A 12,766-nucleotide genomic window follows, 5' to 3' on the forward strand; every position below is an offset into this window, starting at 1 on the left:
CAGCAGCGCTGGCCAGACTGGAGAGCGAGTGAGTGCTGCACACTGAGCCAGGCCAGTGGCATGGGAGGGGAGCCCTCAGGGGGAGCCAGGGGCAGAGGTTGCACTGTGGCATGGTGTGGTGAAGCAGGACACCGTGAGAGGGGGGAGCGAGAGTTCCAGTCAGCCCTAAGGGCTGGTCTTGGCTGTGGAGTAGCGGGGCTGGAGTATAGGCCATGCTCTGTGCAGCTGGCCTAGGTCTTGGAGGAGTCTGGTTAGAACTCTAGCGAGGGGCTGCCAGCCAAGAGGGTCTGACCCCAGCTCCCTACAGATGTGCCCAGCTGAGGACACTCCCTTTGGAGCAGCTGGTAAAGCAGTGGTCTTCAGCCCAGGAAGATTCTGCTTACGAATGCTCAGCCCTGGGTAAGATCCAGTGCCTGGGCCGCAGGGTCAGAGGCAGCCCTTGGCACGAGCCTGCATGTCATGCGGCGGGGGGGCCTCTGCATGGTGACTGCATCGACAGATGTGACGGGCTCCCACGTGTGATGCCAAGCACGCCTGCATGAAGGAGAACATTAGGGTTGAGTGGAGATTGCACCAAACACAGCCCTCCTCCGCCACCAGCACCCACAACAGCAGGTACAAGCAACAAAAAACAATAGGGGACACCTTCCTGTTGCAAGGACAAAGGACTCAGTTCCAACCATCAGCCTGGCACAATGCCCCATGGGGCTGCCCTGCCCCCCAGAATCCAGAGCAGGAGAGGTTGCATATGAACATGGGTCTGATGTTGAGGGCGGGAAGGCGTGCAGTGAATGCATTGAGTTGTGCGTTTTCCCTTCCCCATCATCCAAGCGGTTTATTTTGTCTCAGGTTGTTCATTTGATATTTTGGACGACAATCCGGAGCATTTGGCAACCAATTCGACTTCCCCACGGCTCACAGCTGAGTCTGTAATTGCTGAGCATCTGCTCAAAGGATTCAGACAAGGAAATGACTGATAACCAAACAGCTGAAAAGCAAGCGTGGAATATTGGAAAGGACATTGATCGATACAAAAAGGACCCCAGCAGGCATAGTCAGGCAGAAGGAAAATACATTGGAGCCAGGGAAGTGCTTTGCCAGCCTTTATGTATACTGTGGGTTTCTATTAAATCTCAAACGCTCCAGAGATAAAAATACAGCCTTAGACTATTACAGGGTTTGGAGGTATTTATAATTGTCAGGAACTGAGCAAATACAGATATTCCTAAGTAAATGCTATCATTTACAGGGAACAATTTCATCCATTTCTCAACATGAAATATTTATAGGCATGTGTCTTCTACAAGTGTCTCCCTATTCATCTGCAAAAATAGAAAGTCGTGAGCACTTTACTAGCTTCCTTCTAATTCGTAAAGCTGTTTGGACAAATTGTTTTCCACTGCAACACGTTCAGTCTGTCTAATGGTACATTTATAGAGTTCCTTCTCCCCACCCCCCAAAAGGATCCCAGTGCAACATGCAAACTGTACCAAGGGCTGCTTCTTCCACCATTGAAATGCAGCCACCTCTGGGGTACAACAGAGTAGGTAACTGCATGCAGGAACACTGTACTACATTTTAAGCAGGAAGTAAAGAACACTACCCAGCTGAAATTATCCAAGATAGAATAGAACTGGAAAAGAGCTATTGTCAAGTTGGAGAAACTCTTCCTGGATACTATTGCACTAAGAAAATCCCACAGACACATCTAGTAAAGATGGAGAAGGATCGTCTAGTGGTTAGGAGCTAGCATGGGGCTTGGAAGAACTGGGTTTAAACACCCTGTCCTGCCTCAGACTTGCAAACCTTGGCAAGTCACTTATCCTCATTTCACAGAGAGGAAACTGAGGCACGGGGAGACTAATAGCACTTCCCTACTTCCCAGGGCTGTTTGAGGGTAAAGGCAGTAGATTGAGTAACTCATGGAATACCACACTGAGGACCCTACAAGTTTATGACAAACGGAGCGTGAAGTTCACGGGATTGTGACTCTGCTTTTGTTTACTTCCTTCTTTGTGCATCAGCAGCAGTAACAACCTCCACCCCACACTGGGAGCAAGGTCTGGTAAGACCCCAACCTGTCTGGCTGGCAGCTCTAGACACCCAAGTCCTCCAACTAACCAGACACCAAAGCTGTAGCTGCCCCCCCCATTTCTAGAGCCGAGGTGGAGGGGTCAGTGCCCCCGGCCCATTCTGCCCTGGGCATCTCTATCACAAGGTGTTCGGAGACCAGCATCTCCTATCATGAGGGGCCAGCCAGCCCTTAGAGTACCAATGTTTGACCATTATGCACCTGGAGCAAATTCAAATGCTCTAGAAGTAAAAGGCTCCTTCTTGTAGTCCATCCCCAGCCCCCTGAGCCCATCCAGACCACTTGTGCAATAGCTGTGCCAGGGAGGCGCAGAGTGTATGACCCCACTGGGCATATACGGTGGAGTATTGGATGAAGGCCAGCTAAGCACCTCATGGGGTGGAGGAAGAAAGGATTAAATGTATTACCCCACTAGGAAAGAAGTCCCCTCCAAGCCAACAAGAAACCCAATGGTAGTGGAACCAGACAAAGCTTTGCAAGCAGATGGGGGGGTGGAGGGGGAAAAGGTCACACCATGAATTAAGCTCTTAATCTCAACTAAGCACATTACAGATCCGCTCATCAACAAAAATCTAATTATTATGTGTGAGGCCAATCTTAATTGCTTGTCCTTGACATGAATAATGCACCACATAAGCCTATTACCCAGTGTAAGCCTATTATTGTTATTATCACACTCACTGTCAAAAGTATAAAAGTAAAAACAGTCAAACGGGGGGGGGGGGGGAGGGAGAATAATGTTACGCAATTAGCAGCAAAATGCCAGACAAACAAGCTCATTAATTCTTAAAGCAAGTAAGCACCATCAGTGATTGTTAGATGTACATTTGGGGGCTGGGCAGGGGATGAACCCCCTTCATGAACACAGGGATCCAATTCTCATCCACTCCTGACATAATTCTACAACACATTCACTCTGCTGTTGAAAGAAGCCCAGAGCGGTTTGGGGCTTGGGTCTGGTCTCACACTGGCCAGCCCATGCTGTGAGCTGCTTTGTTGGAGCAGAGGGGAGATAGAGGTTATGGCTTTCCTGGCTGGGGGTGATTTGGATGCAAACCTCCCCAGCCACTAACAGGGCATGAGAGTGCTTTCTAGCATTATCATTGCAGGGAGGAACTTGGGGAGCAAGGAAAGAACACTGACCATCAGCATGTAAGAAGAAACCATTTGCTTTCTGATGTCAGGGGAGCATAAGGGGTTTCCCTGGTTGCATTTGTCACCTGCCCTAAAACATTCCCCCTTATGAGCCCTGTCAGGGGGATGTTTGTACTCACCCCTAGAACACTCCCTCATGGCTGGGCACAGTATAGCAGGCTCTCCTTTTCTAGCAGCCACAACCGACAGTCACTGCAGTCCCGTAGTGGTCTACCTCTTCTTGTAATTCAGCCCTCTGGAGAGGTCATGCTTTGTCATCATCCCCCACCAGCATGACAAAGGTCAGCAAGAGAGTCCATTCCCTCCATGCAGGCTCACACCCTCAGTACTGGGACCAACAGTCCATGCACTTTTTCCTCAGGACTCCCGGTTGTCCCCTTCTCACATGCTCCTTGCCATCTACCAGCAGCTGGCAGGGAAGCCAGGCCCAACTACTATAGAGGGCTCCACTCCAGAGACCCTAGGACAGGTTGTGAACATTCAGTCCACCAGAATCCTGCCTACAAAGCCTTTTCCCCTGGGCTTTCTCCTCACCCCACCAGAGACTTCCAGCATATCTTCACTCCTTGCTATCAGGAGAGTAATTGCTCAACTCTCCCTCCCCAAGCTTCTTCTACTGCAAATGTCCTCTATTTATAGCACTCCCAGCCCCTCCCCAGCTGGGCTGCATCATTAATTAGGCTTGGCTCACCCTCCAGATGCAACCAGGTGGGTTAATTGGCCTCTCTGACCTGCATTATTCCTTCACCCCCTGTGTGAAAGTAAAGTGTTGCTCAGCAGGAAAGGGCTGAGGAACAGCTTGTGCGACCAAAGTCCCTGGGGCATGGCGCTTTTCTCCATCCCCAAGAAGTACCACAGCTCCTGTATAAACCAGCCTCTTCGTTCTAAGCTTCGGACAAAGGCAGGCGTTAACTAGCCCCACTGATCTCCAGGAAGTGATGCCAAACTTCCACCAGCTGAGGATCTGGCCAGTTGCACTGGGTTGGACCCATGGCCTTGATGTCATAATGTGCCGTCCCCAGTGTGTGACGGTCAGGAGAAGGAGTGGACTGGCCTGGGTTTGGTTACTTCCCTGAGATAACCAGTTCTCTAACTGCCTAACTTCTACAGTAACCCATCCTCACAGTGATTGCACGTGTCCCTTGGTAGGGGGTAGGGGCCTCCCATCACACCCCGCACCCACCTCCCGTGCATTGCCTAGGGGCTCATGCACTCGCTCTCTCTGAATGACAGCATGGGAGAGAGAGAGAACTGGATAATTGCCCCATCCCTTCCCCAGGCTGATGCTGCAGTCGCCCTGGTGCACATTGTGTGTCACTATCTGTTTGAGCCTCCCACTGACTTTGGGGAAATGAGCAAAGCCCCAAAGTGGGTAGCTCGTATCTGAGCCAGCCGGCTCCAAATCCCCCTTGTAAGGATATTCTGTAGAGCAGCAATAATGAGCAGGTGTTTCAGGATGCCGCAACTCCCTTTGACACGGGAGCTGTCAACAGCAGAAGGGCGGAATGAGACTGGCTAACCCCCGCGGGGAAGCAGGGATAACATGGAACAAAGCCGTTGTCCCACCCCCGCCCCTCCTCCTCACACAACTGTCAGGCTGCTGCGTCCAAAGGCAGCTTCTCATCTGCGTGGCGGCAGACAAGCAGCCCAGGGGCCAGAGTCTGTCATGCCCACGCCGAGGGACTGCAACACAGCCGCTAACACGCACATGGGCCCCAGCTCAGCCAGCCTGGCCCCTAGAGGGCATGTGTTAAAGGCGTGGAGAAGCGCTGCTAACTTTCCATCCTCCTGAGAGCAAGGGACTGGTGACACTTGCTAGGTCGGACCCGTAGCTCTGCCAAGGCACCCCAGCCCGGCCCAGCAGCCCCAGGCTAATCCAGCTCTGGGCACTGGTGCCTCTTTCAGGGCTGCTCAGCCTTGAGCTCTTTTACTAATCCAGACGTATGGCCCCTCCACAATTCCACTTGCACCACCTTGGACTAGTCAAGTCATGGGACCCTCTGCACAGCAGCACCCCAGCGGCCCTCACCTCACACACCTCTTTTGCTGCCCTTCAGTCCTGACTACACAAGCCCTGGTAGCACAGATCTGGGCCCCGTCCCGCCACGCTGTCAGTGCCCCTCAATCCGGACCCACAGCCCCCACAGTCCAGCCTTGGGCACAACACCTGCAGCAACACCCGTCTGTCTCCTAGCGTGGGGGCTTGGTAGGCTAAGCAGCTGGGTGGGAAAGGACACCCTGGCAGCGTGGGGCAGCTATTGATTGCATGCTGGGGGAGCGCTGGGCAAGTGAGTTACATGCCTCCCTTCGACACTGTCGGAGGCTGGGTTTCGGGAGTAACCCACAAAGACCCGAGTGGTCCCCTGGGCTCACCCAGTTCCTAGTGCTGCAGGAGCTGCCCCCAACTCACATACAGCATCTGCTCAGGCAGCCTTTCTCCGCAGCATTCCCCTTCCCCCTGCCACCTCCCTCTCAGCAGGATGGGGCGGAAAGAGCTGGTGCGGGCATGCAGCCGAGGGCTGATGCACACAGCTCTGCCAGATGAGACGCATTCACCCGGGCTGATGCAGCAGTGGTCCAGGTAGTGGGGTCCAATAGCTATTCGCATCTGCTCTGCACACCGAGATAAAGGGGAATCGATCACCATGACAGAGGGTCATTAGCCATCCCACGGCTGCTGTGCAACCCAGGCAGGCCTGGCTCTGCAAGTCAGTCATCTTGTTAGCATCGCCCTGCTCCTGGGGAAAGCCAGCCCAAGGAAGCAGAGCCCTGAGCCCAGGGCTGCCAGGACAGTGTCAAGCCAGCCCCCTCCTCCTCCTTACCTGTGAGTTGACCCTCTCCTCCCAGGTTGAGCCCCGGGGGCTATCCCTGGAAGGGGGTCTGTGCAGTCAGTGTGCCCCATGGATCCATGGTGGCCTTCTGCCTCACCTTAAAACAGCTTTGCCCTGTCCACACACAATCCCAAATGCTCCAAGGGGCTTGGGATCCTCCCCTTCAGCCCCATCGCTGTGAAGTTCCCCATCACCCACTGGTGGAGAAGAGCCAGAGAGCCCCAGGCTCCAGCTCAGTCCTTAGCACTGGGGGCAAGCTTCCCTACAGCCTCCCTCCTAGTCCTGCCAGGGCTGAGGTGTGGGGGGGGGGAAGATGAGGGCAATCCATGCTCCGTGGGCTTTCTCTGCCAAGGTGGCCAATGAGGGGCCCATGCAACCTGGGACACATTCACCTGTGCATTTATCTTCTGGGCTGAACCTAGTGTCTCCCAGACCTTCCCACCTCCACCACTGGCATAAAAAAATCTCTGCATCCCATTCTCGCTGGAAGGACAGCGTCAACAAGGAGCATCCGTGCCCGTAGCAGAGCATGCTGTTGCCCGGAGGGACACCTTCAACGATCCCTCTCACTGCCCAGACATGGGGCGGGTTGTTCCAGGTCCTGTCTCAAATGCAGCCTACAAAAGGCACATCCTCAGTGGAGGGTTCTCTGCACCCCACCTGGCCTGTCTCTCTGTCCATCCATCATCCATCTACCCTCCCCTAATCTCAGTTTCTTCTGCAGGAACGTAGGCAACAGAAGACCCCCTGGCCCAAATAGGCACCATGGCTGGCCATGTCAGCAGAAAGACCAGACCCAACTTGCCTCTCTGCGCATTACCCTCGGCACGGGGTTGAGGTCATCATCAAGGGGGTGGGCGGGACGCTTGCCTTGTTCATCCCCAGTCCATGCCAGGCCTGGGCAATTGGTTTGTTACTGCAGAGTTACATGGGAGCACTGGGCTTGCTGGTGGGGTATGGCAGGGCAGCGGGCGATTCTTTCTATTCTAAAGGCACAAACCCGGCTGTGCGAGTCGTTGAAGGGGAATTCCCATCAGAGTCTCAGGGACTTTGCAAAGAGACAGGACGCAGTGAAGGCAGTGACCTTTTGGGGCCAATCAACCCTGGCTGAGCCCTTGAGCAGCAAAGTTACTGTATGGGTGTTTGACTGAACTGAGCTCTCAGCTGTGAAATTCAAGCTTCATGCTGGCAGTGGCAATGCCCAGGCTGGCACCTCTCCCCCATCATCTGAAACCAAACGCTGGCCTGTCCTGAGCCCGGAATCACACAACTGCTGCTTGGCTCCTTCGTGTCATTTGCTAATTAAGTCCCCTAATGAGAAAATCGGGATTCAGGAGCCGGCTAAGCAACGCTCCTTCCTGCACACGCACTCCGTGCGAACTTATCACTAGTCACAGGATGTTTACAATAATTTTTAATTTGTGCAATTATTAATCATTTTTCTATCTGCCTAATTTGCATAATAATTAGTCTGCTCAGCATTTGCCATGACTGTGAATGACAGTGTTTTAAATTAAATTAAGATTTTAATTTTTTTTAAGCTAATCAAAGTCGCCTTGTGACGCCAAGACCGGGGCCACTGCCCTTCTAGAAGCAATAATAAAGGGATCCACTCCTGGGTGCTGTTTGCTTTATCCCAGAGGCTCCCATGGCATTTTACAGCCTCGCTGCAGCCAATAGCTCTGGGATGGAGGCTGGCAGCCAAGCAGGACACAAACCAAGGACCCTCTTACAAGACATCCCATGGGGATTTGATGGCCTTTTAGAGGCCTCCCGGGCATGACGCAGACACAGAAAACTGCATGGAACATGGCAGGATTAAGGGCCAAACCCAGCCTGATGGGAACCCCTGGGTATGTTGGCCGTGAGGAGCTAGACATTTAGCCAAGGTCATTGGAATGCTCTGCGGCTCTGGGTTCCAGGTTAGAACCCAGGGCTCTAACCTTTGCCACTCGCCTGGCCTGAGCACCTTTGCACGCACCCACACGTCATTGGGGCACAAGGAGGTGGGAGGCACAAGCCCTTTTGCTGGGCTGGGGAGAGCCAGTGGTGAGCCGGCAGCTGAAGTACCATATGTTAGTAGCTAGGGTTGTTTGTCCACCTGAGATAAAAGTATCCAAAAGTCAAACCCAAAATTCTCTCTCTTATACTAATATGTGTAAACAAAGGATAAAGACATTGTGTGTGTGGCTTCTGCCTGGCCAGATGGGTTTGCTAGTATAATGGGAAGAGATAAGGGATAGAACTAAAGTGTTAGAGGGAATGATGGGAGTGTAATATGAGCATACACTGAAAGGCTGCCTGACTCCTTTCTCAAGCCTAAGATAAGCAATCAGCCAGGAGAGGAAAAGGGAGATGGGGGGAGGAGGGGAGGCATAAGAAACACTAAAAGCCAAAGAAAAGCCTGGCCTTGGCCAGAACACAACCTCACTCCTTACCCCTCCCATGGGATACAAAAGAAGGGTGGGACAAAGACCCCAGACTCATGACCCTCCAAAACAGAACATGACTGTAAGTTGTCAGGGGCGTGTCTAGGGGTGTGCATGGCAGGTATATTTGGGCCTGCTAAGGAGAAGGAGGTGGGAATGGGGACACAGGCAAGGCTCTGTGGCATCAGAGCTGGTAGGGAAACACTGGGAAATAGACTCTGCCAACGTATAGAGCTCTGGACATGCTTGCTTGGAACTAACCCCAATAAACATCGCATTGCCTGCACTTCAGACTTCTGCTCTTCTGCTCTCTGTCTGCATGACAAGAACCAGGGGAGGGGGTGAAGAGAAAGCCCTCTAACACTGTACAGCCCGCAGCTCCTTGTTGTGCTCTAGGGACTCGACCCAATGCCCACCGCAGTCAATGGGAAGAACCCCATTGCCATGTGATGCACTCACCCCACCCCAGACCTCCCCTCTGTTGCAAACCCCTCCCAAGGGAATAATCAGGGAGTAGCTTACCATCCCTATCGCCAGGACGGCTCACCCACCCGCTGCCTCGCTGGACACAGGCAGCTACCCCTGAAATACGAGCCTGGCGAGAGAGGACATCTGCTTGCCTGGCTGGCTGAGCAAGAGGCACATGTCCTGTCCATGTGGGAGCCCTAAACGTTGCCAAGCCAGCCATTTGGTAGCACAGCGTCTCTCTTTAAGGCTCATTAGAACCAGGGTTCTTCACAGAGTGTCCCCGCAGGCCACCTGAGTCCATCCACTTACATTCCGGCATGAGCACATCTCTGGCCTGCATCCAGATATCCTCAGGTAACGGCCCCTGAAAGGGGTCGTCCCTCAAACATTTCACCAGGCCACCACTTTGCAACAGCTGGTATCATTCATCCCATGGCTAGAGGGAGCTAGGAATGAATACCGTGTAGCATAGATATACACAACCCCTGGGAACAATGGATGCAGACACAGTAAAGCACACAACAAGGATACACACAGCCTATGCATGCCTAAAACTGCTATAGCACACAGGCACCATGCACTCAGCAACGCAGCTGTTTGAAGCAGGGACCCATTAGTGATCTGTTTCTGCACATTCTGATCTGACTTCCATTCTGTTCTGTAGCCCAGCACAGCTCTCTCAGACCAGGGCCTTCTGACAGCAAAAACCAGATCCAAAGCATGTGGGTACTGTAAAAACAGAACTCTGTATCTGCAAATAAAGAAACGCAAGCCACTCTGTTTTGCACAGACCAACCCATAATGCTTTGTGGCTTTTTGGGCGGGGAGGGGACGACATCACACACCTGAGGTGGAAATGTGGGGAGCAGGATTCACAAAGAATACAGCAGGTGTGCATGATAACACAACTGCCTCAATTCTGGATCCAAATATCCCTGATATCCAGAGGTGACTGGATCTAGGGGACTGGTTTGGTACCCAGCCCTGCCCTGATTCCAGCCTGACATGTAAGATCTGGACACTTTCCTAAGGGCACCACGTTTAAGGTACTGCAGGGCCAGCTACTGCCAGCTCCAGTGAGGAAGATGAGGGGTGTGTGTAAAATCTTCCCTCAAATGATCCCCAGGCCCCCAGCTGCATTAGCACTAATTAAGCACAAACATTAGCAGCTCAGTTCAGTGCCACCTGATTAATGACACTGTCAGGTGGGAGTTTTTCACTCTCTGAAGGCAAATGACCTGTGATGTCAGCTACCTGGTATTGTGTTAGGGGAGCAAAAGTCTCCTGGGAGGGCCGTGAACCTCCACCACTCCTGCCTGGCAGCTCTCGGGCAACAGATTCATGCTCATGCAGGAAGAGAGGGGTCAGAAGGAGAAGCCAGAGAGCTGAAAGCCCATCGCTGCCCCTCCCAGCGCAGCAGGTGTACGGACACTTACAGCAGTCAGGCATGACCAGTCTGAGGGCTAGTGAGAAGCTCTGGCTTTGCCACTGATTTGCTGGGTGACAAGTCACTTCCCCTCTCTGTGCTAGAACCCTGTGACCCGACCCGAACCCAGCCACAAGTGTTGAGAAAACAAGCTGACCCTCTCAGGGCAGCTTTCCTCCTCCTGGGATCAGCCTGGGTCAGCCACGTGCCCCCCCTCGTGCCAGCCACGGCCACCTCGCTGCCCTAGGTCCAGAACGGCAGCGCCTCTCGCTCTGGAGGGAGTGGGGCATGCAGCCACACCAACCCCAGGGGCAACTCAAGTTTGTGTTGGGGTGGAAAATGACACAACCCTCTCAAGCTCAGGTGGGCTTAGATCCAGGTCAGGCCCAAGCAGACCACTACTCTGTGCCTCAGTTTCCCCACCTCTAAATTGGAGATAGAGCCCAGGAGGTGAAAGCCTATAAAGCCCTTTCCGTCCATCCCAGGAGGGCTGAGCGCTGGACATCATGGCCATGGAAGTTGTATTTTTAAATAACATCATGCCAGGTGTTTGCGGAAAGGCCCATGCTGCCATGGGACCTGGCCACCCTGCACAGGGGGAGCTGTGACCCCCCACCCCCAAGCTGTGGCTCTAGGGCTGGTTAGACACTCCAGGCCAGTGGTGCCAAGGGGGCAGGGCTGCAATGACAGACTCGCACTCACCCCCCACTCCCAGCCCCTTGCAGGCCCAGGGCACAGATAGCTGGTGTCAGAGTGCCCTCTGGTGGGCCCGCAGCACCTCGACTACTGAGACTATAATATAGCTCTGCACCTCCAGCTAATTAGCGGGGAGCACCCTCGGGCAACCCACCTCCAGCCTGGGGAGCCAAGGTCATCTGTGAGGGAAACCGCCCAGTGCAATAATGGGGGCGTGGGCTACTTGGCAAGAGCCACGTGGGGCTCGTGAAGACTGAGCACTGAAATGGGTTCCAGAGGGAACAGGGCTTCAAGGAGCCCCACCCATCCTGGCTCAGGGGGAGCAGAGGCCTCAGGAGCTGCCCTCCCCCCGACACACACACACCGCCAGGCAGGGAGGAGAGAGGCATCTCCATGCAGCTGCCATTGTTACTACTTCTCTGGGGCAAGGAAACTAACTGGGGGAGGGGAAAGCAGGGCTCCTCACCCCCCAAAAGCAGCCAGGAGAGCACCCGGCACAGAGGAGCAATGCACGCTCCACCTGTCCTGCAGCCCCCCCTGAGCACAGTGCACTGAGCTTGGAGGAAGCACCTGAAGTGTTTGAATGGAGGATTCCCGTCCTGATGGAGGCTTTCAGAACAGGCAGGGGACAGCTCCTGGCCCCTTGCTGTCAGCACTTCCCCCCATGATGGGATAATGCCCCCTCCTGAGCTCCTGGCTGGGGTAGGAGTTGCATGGGGCCTCCTGTGCCTTGCTTCACCCTGGGGTCAGCCCCCCACCAAAACAGCCTCAGAAAGGTGTGATGGGACAGGCTCATGCACATGTTGGAAACCCCTCGGGCAGCAACTGTCCACTTCTGAGTGCAAGTTCCCTCCCTGCCCTCCCCAGCTCAGCCTGGCGTGTGGGCCGAGCCATCCCCTTCCTGGCCCCTGCTCTGCCATGAGATATGTCACTGAGCCCTGCAGCAGCCCCAGCCTTTAGCTTCAGCACCTGAATTAACAGCTAGCGAGGCCAATTCTTCAGTGCCGGGGAGGGAACTAGTTCTTGGTCATAAATTCAGCTGGAATCCAAAGAGATTTCAGAGGCTTCCCTGTTTTTTCTAGCTGCATCATTTAATACTTGAGTCAACACCTGAAATGTGTGCTGTCCCTCTCACGTCCCGCGCTGGCTGGCTGTAGGGCTGCTCACTGGCGCTGACGGGCCATGCACACCGCACAGCGGCTTCTGAGGGCTGGGCTGCCTGTTGGGTGGTGGTTTGTTGTTGTGGGGCTGTTGTTGTTATACAGCAACCCCCGTTGGGTGAGTGTAGGATCCGGCTTGGCTACTGGGCAGCCAGGGCTGGTTTCAGAAATGCTTAGAAAGCCAAACAAGTCCAATAGAAGCTGGGAGGTGAGACCGACATTCTCCCTCAGCCCTGAGAGGGCCTGGAATTAAAGCAGAGGAGATATGCTTGTCTTTGAGCAGCTGGAAATGGGTATTTCCTGCAGCAGGGCGTGGGTGGCGGTTGGGGACTAACCCCATTACACTCTGTGCAGGGTCAAGTCACAACAGCAAGTAAATTATATAGACACACGTCACCAAACATCATTACCGGAGAGGGTGGGCAGCCCTGTGTCCATCAGCACCACTGAACTGCTCCTTCACTTTCACAGGACTCGTAAGAGACCAGCCCCCGAGGCAACTTAGGGGT

Source organism: Natator depressus, chromosome 22 (genome assembly GCF_965152275.1).
Source record: "Natator depressus isolate rNatDep1 chromosome 22, rNatDep2.hap1, whole genome shotgun sequence".
Classification (NCBI taxonomy): domain Eukaryota; kingdom Metazoa; phylum Chordata; order Testudines; family Cheloniidae; genus Natator; species Natator depressus.